The sequence below is a fragment of the Nicotiana tomentosiformis genome, chromosome 11 (assembly GCF_000390325.3).
Source record: "Nicotiana tomentosiformis chromosome 11, ASM39032v3, whole genome shotgun sequence".
Lineage (NCBI taxonomy): Eukaryota > Viridiplantae > Streptophyta > Magnoliopsida > Solanales > Solanaceae > Nicotiana > Nicotiana tomentosiformis.
In genome coordinates, this window is record NC_090822.1 from 65425425 (window position 1) to 65435320 (window position 9896).

General features: G+C 34.3%; 1 long non-coding RNA gene across 1 annotated transcript; it reads left to right on the forward strand.

Annotated features, from left to right (window-relative positions):
* Nucleotides 1-337: 337 nt before the first annotated feature.
* On the forward strand, nucleotides 338-2699 carry LOC138900934 (uncharacterized). Its single transcript, XR_011412295.1, has 3 exons — nucleotides 338-585; nucleotides 1225-1292; nucleotides 2296-2699. It is a non-coding gene; the product is annotated as an uncharacterized lncRNA (long non-coding RNA).
* The last annotated feature ends 7197 nt before the right edge of the window (nucleotides 2700-9896 follow it).

A 9896-nucleotide genomic window follows, 5' to 3' on the forward strand; every position in this document is an offset into this window, starting at 1 on the left:
AACATGGAAAGTTCCAGCATAATATACTGGAGATCGGAGCAGTTGTGTATGAACTTCCAGCATGTTATGCTGGACCAGTATATTATGCTGAAACTCTAGTATATTATGCTGGAAGTTCACATATAAAAAATTCGAACTCCAATGTATTATGCTGAAATATTTTTTAAATTTTAAACAGTGTTTTTATTCAATTTTATCTTTACAAAAAAAATGACTAAATTTCTATTACTTTAAAATTGTTACTATTTTTCAATTATTATTTATAAATCTGGCTTAGTTTTGAATTTACTTCTATAAGCACGTGTACTGCCTTTTCCACTTACTGAACGTCCTTTTGTTCATTAAGGAACAAGGAATCCCAAATCCCATCACCTTCTTCTTCTATCAGTACCCTCCCTCCCTCTCTCTCTCTCGGTTACTTTCATCTTCTCTGTTACTAAATTTTTCTCTGCAAAAGCTCCTGAATCCTCTTTGTTCCAAATTATCCTGTGGTTGTGGATCGCACCTTCGTAAGCTCTTCTTCCATGTCTGCATCCTTTTAAGGGTTTTCCATTTGGTTCAATTTGGTTATGTTTCTCACTTTTTGTAAGTTTTCTCCATGCTTCCTTCTTCAATATACCCAATTTTCGTGTAATGGAACTTTGGAGGAATCTATTTGCTTCTTCTTTTTTTCCATATTTTTGGATAGCTTTTTGATGAATTTTTTACATACGCATATTAGTAATTATATCTTATTTGCACATGGATATTTGAAAATAAATACCTAGGTGCATCATTTTCGATATTTGATGAATGAAAATCTGGTACTTCGGTGTAATCAACTCTAATTAGTTTTTTCCTCTTCAGTTTTGATATTCCCAAAACAGATTATATAATTGAAATTTCAGTGATGTTCTGTTCTTTTTCTCTTTGATGATCAGTCAAGCGATGTTCATTTAACTGAGTGTTCAAATCTGGCTGTGAGGGTGAATTTTTTTGAGTATGATAGTTCATTTTAAGTGAAGTATGCTTTATATCATGTGCTTTTCTTAGTTTTTTGCATACTTAAGCAGGTAATTCTAGAAAGTAAATTATTTTCTTTTGCTTTTCTATTTCTTGCTTGCGAGTACTTTGGGTAGTATTCATATTAATGAGTAACACTATTACATCATTATGCACACTGATACATCCAATGTGTTTGGAATAGTTTTTTTTTTTTACTCTTTTTCTTATTTTACATTACAGGTCCTACAACATATTCACCTCTCATGAGAAATCCAAAATGTAAACTAGCTATTTCTTGGACGGTATTGGTATGTGTATGTGCGACCTATATTGTTGACATATTCGATTTGCTTGCACGTGTATTTCTATTGTACTATTGCTACTATTTGTCAAACTTGGCATTAATAAGAAAATTTAGATATATAAATTATACTTTTTTCAAAATTATACCAAATTACAGTTATTGATTCAACCAAATTATAGTAAACTGCAATTGTGTAAACGAAATCATATTGTGTGTGACATTTAAAAAAGAAGAATTATGGTTGAGATGTATATACAATTAGGAGGAATGCGTAAGAACATTTTGCACTAATTAGACATGATAGAAATTGTCGGCATATTTAGGTTATTGTGTTGTCTTAGCATAAATCAATTTCTTGCAGGTTTAAACTGTAAAAGGTAGTTTTAGGGGATTATATATTGCTGTAAGTTTACTACCAATTGCATAGAGAAGTCTAATAAATACTGTTGTAAGTAATTTCTAAAGGTTGTCTCCAAATAGAAGGAACTGCAGTTCATGTGCATTATCTGCTCATCTATGTGATAGTCATAAAAGAAGTTAGCTTTGACAGGATTTTTAAATGTACTTTTCTGGAGAAAATGACTACCACAAAAATGGTTGTAGATTCTGGCAAGTACTTGCAATTTCTCTCAATAATAACCAAAGGGCCAAATTATAGTAAACTGCAATGTATGTGCATTATTTCTTGGCATATGTGACAACGTGTTGAAAAAAGTTTGTTTCTACATCTATCTCGATATTAAGCTTCGTCTATTTGTCAAACAGAAAAACAATCTGCTAAAATCACCTTTGCAATATCCAATAGTCAAGAAAATTAATTTTGCTTGTGAAAGAAATTGAATTTATGAGATGTAACTGAGGGGAGATTTATAACTTTTAGTTATCTAGAGCATCAGTTGCACTTAATATTGTTTGCCAACTTATTTATGAATTTTAACTGTTATGTTTATACCCTCTTTAAATTAATGTTTCCTAAATCCATTTCACGAACACAGATTTATGTGCAGTGTTTCAGTTGCAAGATGTCCTCTTTGTTGAGCTTTCGGAAACTTCCTGAAAAAAGAGATGTACATAATCCAATCAGGGAACTAAATGGTTTAGTGAACTAAATGGCAGAAGATTATGTGCCTGTCTTGGTGATTGTCGACTTGAATTTGACATGACACCCCATATGAGTGTGCTCTTTGGACAAATTAATTTATGATTTCGAAAATGACAGAGACTGCAATAGTTCCAGATTTTCCTTCGTGCTTGGTTATTCTTCAATTGCTCAACTATATATTTATTTGGATTTGATCAGTGATTGTTGCTCAGCTACTTATGTTCTGCCATTTTGTTAGTAATAGATGATCCAGCCAAATTTCTGTACTTGCGAGGTAAAAATTGTGTTTGTTCACAACATTATTCTGGAGTGGTGACTACTTACAGTTGAGATCTCAAGAGTGATTTACTAGATCAGTTGACCCATTGCTTTCATTTATGGGCCAACTGCAAGTAGAAATCAGTTGCACTTTACATTGCTGCCTTATGATGTGTTCGTTTTTTGGAGTTTTCTTTTATCAAATTCAAAACTTTCTTTATAACAACAACATTAATTGTTAGGCGGGCGTGCATTAGCTAGACTATACATAAATAGCATATTATGAATGTGCTTTAATTTTATCTAGTATTATTTAAGCAAATTATATTTACTCCTTTTGGTTTAGGGCAAAATAGTCAACTAATTTCTTAGACATTTTTTTAATTTAACTTTAAGCTTTGGAGCTTCCCACTCATAATATAGTATGATATGATGATGGTGATTCTCATTACTATATTTGATGTTTGGTTATAATTACATATTTTTAGTGCATTACTTACCTTGCATTTTGGGGCTTTAATGTTAAACTATATTATAATTGTGCTTAATTAAGTCTATTTTATGTGTAGGTACGTTGAAAACGAAATTTGAAACAAAGTAAATAGTTAATGTGTATTTTATGCACTATAACAAGGGGCTTATGATTATTGGATGACAAAGCAATAACAAATGAGGAAGAAGGAAGACAAATGGAACAAAGTACAAATAATTGACAAAGAAAGAACAGAATGAGACAAAGAAACAAAGTTAGGCAACAAAGCAAATCAAGAATGAGGCAGCAAATCAATTGGAAACAAAGTGAGGCGTCAAAAATTCAGCCGCCATATGCCAAGGGACGCGAGAGAAATTCCTCGCGGTAGGCTTCGCGCGCGAGGTCCAGCGCGGGCTGTTTCGCGCGTTCCACGTGGCAACGCGTGGTCCGGGTTTCGAAGTTATTTTGTCTCCTTTTTAGTTTTGGACTTAGTTATTTCATTTAGATTTTTTCCCTACACATATAAATAGTCATTAAACATCATTTCTAGGGGAGTTTTGCGACCGGAGGCAAGAACATCACGCTTGGAGGAGGCTTCTAACTAGTTTTTCTTCTCTTCTTTTCTTTTAATCTCATAGTTTATTAGTTCTAGAGTTTTGGGTGATGCATGAACGTTGTAGTTTGAATCTTGAATTGTTCTTATTAGTTTATCATATTGGTTTATTTATTCAATCTTGCGCGTAATTATTTGATTGCTTGATCACCAATTGAATACTATCTACGAATCTAGGATTGAACTCGGGAGAGGGAATTCAAGTTTGCATATAAGATTGAGTAGAGCAAGATCTTAACTCTGGGGGGAGGGGGCGGATTTGCGATTAGGATAGGAATATACCTAATCGTCTTACTTGGTTACTATACAAAAATTATTAATGCGTTCTTGTTAATTCTAATTCCATAGGAATATAGGCGTTAGATTAGCTTGAATAGGCGAGTTGTACTTCGGGAGAAGGATACGAGCAATATTAACCCTGTCAATCAATAAACCAGATAAATTAATTAGACGATTTAAGTGAAAAACCCAACGGGATTGTTAGCTAACCCATAGCTCTAGAATATTCACTCACATTGAATTCGTCTTTAAGCTTGTCATTGTTTTCTTTAATCTCTTAATTTACTACTCTAGATTAAATTTTAGTTAAATATTCATACTTTACGATTCGCTTGAATAGATTAATTGTTTGGTTTAATTTAGTTGATAGTTAATCACAAGTCCCTGTGGGTACGATATCTGGACTTACAATCCTATATTACTTGTCGACCACGTATACTTGCGTGTGCGTTTGGGAGCAACAAGTTTTTGGTGTCGTTGCCGGGGACTTAGAAATTAACTATTTTACTAGATTAAATTTTTACTTTTTTATCTATTTAAGCTTTTAATTTTAGTTTAGTGTAGTTAGTATTATATTGTTTGTTACATGGCATCTTGGAATGAGAATTGGTCGAATATTGGTTATTCTTATTTTGGTGATCCCTGTTCATATTGTGGAGGACCACACTTGTGGCAAAATTGTGCATCTCAATCTTATGTGTGGAATTTTTGTAATGTGTGTAGTTGTCAAGGTGGCCATTGGGATGGTTGTCCTAATTCTTGTTATCCTCAGAGCTCTTATTATAATGTTTATGAGTTTGATAGGAGCAATGAAGTGAGGATATGGAACGTGATGCTCGTATTATGGACATAATGAGGCAAGTAGCCGAGCAACAAGATGAAAATCAAAAGGCTATTATGGACATGATAAGGTAAGTAACCGAGCAACAAGTTCTTGACGCCTTAGCGATCAAAAGACTCCAGGCTAGAATTGACGAATTAATGGCCAATTTTCAAGAAGAACCTCAACTCGACGAAGAGAGCAAGTTCCCACAAGAAGATTACTTTGAAGAAGCAGATATCGTGAGCCAATCTTGGCAAGAAGAACAAGCTCAACTGGTAAAATTTCATGGGGTTCTACGTAATGGTTTGTCAAATATGGCAGAACAGCTGATAGACGAAAGAACTTAGCTCAGGCAAGAGATAGACCAATTTCGCTCAGATATCCATGACATGGAGGCTCAATTGAATAAAATATTTGAGGCGTCTGATGCCCAACAATCAATTGTTGTAGATACTGGCCAGCTTGTGGAGCGGAAAGAGGAATTCCAACTATTCGATCAAATGATTAATGATGCCAAGGTTGACGAAGTGCGCAAAAGTGAGGATGTCAAAAGTGAAGTGATTCTAGAGTTGGACCGCATTGGACCTCATTCTAACCATTTTTCAACATTATGCTTGGTTGGTGACACGAGAATTGATCCATTCGAGCCTATAGAGGAGTCAATGAATGGGTAACAAAGTGTTTATATTCTGAAATTTTTCATACCAAGGAGACAAAACGGCATCCCGCACTTAAAGGCCAAGAAGTGCAAGATGCGATACCTATTGCTTAGTTCCTTTATTTTTATACCATCACACCAGGAATGTGATAGAAAAATTGATGCAAAATTAGGGGTGCAATTTATATTCTCAAAGTGGAAGAAAAAATGGTGAAAGTGATGGCGTCGTGCCGCGACATTAATTCAGGCGCTTGTTGGGAGGCAACCCATCTTTACTACTTTTGTTTATTTCTATTTTGTTTTCTTATTATTATTGTAGTATTTATTTTTATTTTGTAGGATTATGAGCATAGGAGGTAAAGCCATTGGAAGAGTGCAAAAGTGAGCTTGAGGGTGAGAACTAAGTGTGGGGTGCCCACACAAAGGACCATACCTGAGAGAAGTTTGAGTACCCCGTGAGTTACTAATTCTTCAGTCTTTGGCCTACCAGGGAGTCTCTTTTGCCCTCTTGTTATTTATAGTGTGCATTGAGGACATCGCACAATTTTAAGTGTGGGTGAGAAGATTGTCTGGGTATTTTTCTGTGCTATCTTAGCTTAGTTGTAGTACTCGTTCTTAGTGTAGTAAAAAAAAAATCATAAAATTTTGGACTTCTCCCAACGATGGATCGCATTCGATAGGTGTCTTGAGGGATTAAAGTCTAAAAGAAAAAGGACAAAAAAATTTTCTTTGTAGGTAGTGTAGTAATTCCCTCTTGGTTTTTCTTTGTGCCACGGTTCTTTTCTAAGGGTTTTATTTGAAGCGGGTGTAGTTAGTTTTAATTTTTTAGGAGTAGGAGCCATTGTGAGATGAATTAAATTGAAGCAATATCTCTTGACTTTGTTATTCGTTGAGAATAATGAGTACTTTGGTTGTGACGTTTAGGATCAGGTTTTGACTCTGGTATAAGTACCTTAAAACGTATGATCTTAACTTTGCTTAACTGCTTTGACTAAAGTGTCTTGATGAGTCAAATCCTGAGTGAGTTATGTGTCAGGTGTGTGTGAGGTTTGTGTGTTATTCTGTGCATTACATTTGATGTCTAGAACTTGCCCCGTGTGTTTGCAAAATGAAATAGTAGTGTTGTTCAGTCTTGAAAGTGATATAGGCGTTTCTTTGTTGAGCCAGATATATATAGTTTACGCGCCTAATTGTTATGTATCGTAGTTAACCCTTTGAGCCTGTAATCGTGTTTCTTTGGCAACCACATTACAAGCCTTACCCATTTATTTGAATTAATCATCTATTCGAACCTTTTCACCTCTCATGAGCACTTGAATTGTTATGAATTTTATAAAAGTTAAAGTGTGGGGTGGTTGGTTTGGCTTTTGAGTGGAACTAATGAAATAAAGAGAAATGTGCACTGTTTTGAAAAAAAATAAAATCCACTTGAATTAAAAAAAGAAAGAAAGGAAAAAAATAGTTGAATTGCTGTGAAAAAATATTCCTTGATAGTGGTGGCTCTTGATGTAATTGTGCTTAAAAAAGTATGGAGTTAATATACATTGATGTGAAGGTGGAGTTATGGTTTGACATAAATGTGGGGTTTAAATATTAAAGTGTATGTATTAAAGTGCTTAGGGAGGTGTAGTCACTATTATATTCAAATGTATCCTACCCGACCCGCAACCTACATTACAACCAATTAAAGTCCTACTTGATCTTAGACTGAATGAGCTTGATTAGTAGAGTAGTACACTACAGGCAAGCCTATTGTGCATCTTTTGTGGTATATGGATGTTATTTCTGAGAGTGAGTGAATTTCTTTCTATCCTGAGTTCCTAATTGTTCTTAAATTTTATTGTGTATGGAACTAATCTCTTTTGTTGTGTGAGGGCACTTGATTCATGAAGGAAAGGTAATGTCATTGACTTCTATGTTAGAGTAAGTGAGTGAGTTGTGAATAATGCATGGTACTTGCGAGTCAAATCTTGAGGTGAATATGTTACACTCTTGTGCTTAGTCTATTTTAAAGATTCCTGGTGTGATGAGTTAAGAGAATTGTTTAAAAATGTCGTGTCTATATAAAGTATAGTTTGATTGCTCGAGGACGAGCAACTTAAGTGTGGGATAGTAATATTTGACTATAATTACATATTTTTAGTGCATTACTTACCTTGCATTTTGAGGCTTTAATGCTAAATTATACTATAATTGTGCTTAATTGAATCTATTTTATGTGTAGGTACGTTGAAGGCGAAATTTGAAGCAAAGTAAATAGTTAATGTGTATTTTATACGGGGCTTATGATTATTTGATGATAAAGCAAGAACAAATGAGGAAGAAGGAAGACAAATGAAACAAAGTACAAATAATTGACAAAGAAAGAACAGAATGAGACAAAGAAATAAAGGTAGGCAACAAAGCAAATCAAGAATGAGGCAGCAAATCAATTGGAAAGAAAGTGAGGCGTCAAAAATTCAGCCGCCATATGCCAAGCGACGCGAGAGAAATTCCTCGCGTCAGGCTTCGCGACGCGAGGTTCAGCGCGGGCTGCTTCGCGCGTTTCATCGTGGCGACGCGTGGTTCGGGTTTCGAAGTTGTTTTATCTCCTTTTTGGTTTTGAATTTGGTTATTTCGTCTAGGTCTTTTTCCTACGCATATAAATAGTCATTAAATATCATTTTTAGGGGAGTTTTGCGACCGGAGGCAAGAACATCACGCTTGGAGGAGGCTTCTAAGTTCTAACTAGTTTTTCTTCTCTTCTTTTCTTTTAATCTCAAAGTTTATTAGTTCTAGAGTTTTGGGTATTGCATGAACGTTGTAGTTTGAAACTTGAATTGTTATTATTAATTTATCATATTAGTTTATTTATTCAATCTTACGCGTAATTATTTGATTGCTTGATCACCAATTGAATACTATCTACAAATCTAGAATTGAACTCGGGAGAGGGAATTCTAGATTGCATATAAGATTGAGTAGAGCAAGATCTTAACTCTGAGGGGGGGCAGATTTGCGGTTAGGATAGGAATATACCTAATCGCCTTGCTTGGTTACTATACAGGAATTATTAATGTGTTCTTGTTAATTCTAATTCCATAGGAATATAGGCGTTAGATTAGCTTGATTAGGCGACTTGTACTTCGGGAGAAGGCTACGAGCAATATTAACCATGTCAACTAATATACCAGATAAATTAATTAGACGATTTAAGTAAAAAATTCAACGGGATTGTTAGCTAACCCATAGCTCTAGAATATTCACTCACATTGAATTCGTCTAAGCTTGTCATTGTTTTCTTTAATCTCTTAATTTGCTACTATAGATTAAATTTTAGTTAAATATTCATACTTTACGATTCGCTTGATTAGATTAATTGTTTGGTTTAATTTAGTTGATAGTTAATCACAAGTCCCTGTGTATACGATATCTGGACTTACAATCCTATGTTACTTGTCGACCATGTATACTTGCGTGTGCGTTTGGGAGCAACAATATTCTATAAAACTAAATACCCATGTGTTTAGTCATGAAACAAGATTAAAAGAAGAAGAATTTTTTATGTTAAAATTAATTGACATATACACCTATTACTAAATAGGAAGGTATGGAGGTCGAGGATTAAGGTAGTAGAGTAGGTAGTCTAGAGTGTTCATAACATTAGTATTGGCACGCACTCTCGCTTCCTGTTGGTAGTAGGATTTTATGACTAACCATTGTTTTCTTTCATTGTTGATCACCTTACTGTCTTGTTATTTTTATTCTGATTTTATATGTCTTTTTGGTACTGTCCCTTGTCTATATTTTCATTAATGTAGTGCTTATGCTTTCCTAAGTCGAGTATCTATTGGAAACAGTCTCTCTATCCTCACAAGGTAGGAGTAAGGTTTGCGTACACACTACCCTCCCCAAACCCTACGGTGTGGGATAATAATTGGGTATGTTGTTGTTGTACTAAATATGAAAGGACGATGATGATGATGATAGTTACGAGTGACAAATGGGTGGGTTAGTCAAAATTAAGCGGGTCAAAATGGGTTAAACTAATAGTTGGGTCATAGCCCAACCCAACCCAAAGGTTTCATGGGTCAAAATGGATTGGATCAAGAAGGGCTAAGTAATGGTTATATCCCAACCCGCCTAAATTGACCCAAATTTGCTTTTTTTTTAATACCAAACTGCTCATTAGTAATAAAACATATAAAACCTCAGGTGTTAGTAGGCTTGTATCATTTGGCCATCTTCCTCTACGTAATTTACTGAAGGAACTCTAAATATTTTGAAGGGGAAAATAATCATATATTTTCCTTGTTTTTTTCTAAAAAATTACCAAATATGAAATAAAATTAATGCTTACATCAACATTTTAATTTAAAGTTAATACTTTATTGATCTCGGATAGTTTATAAAAATAAAAAATT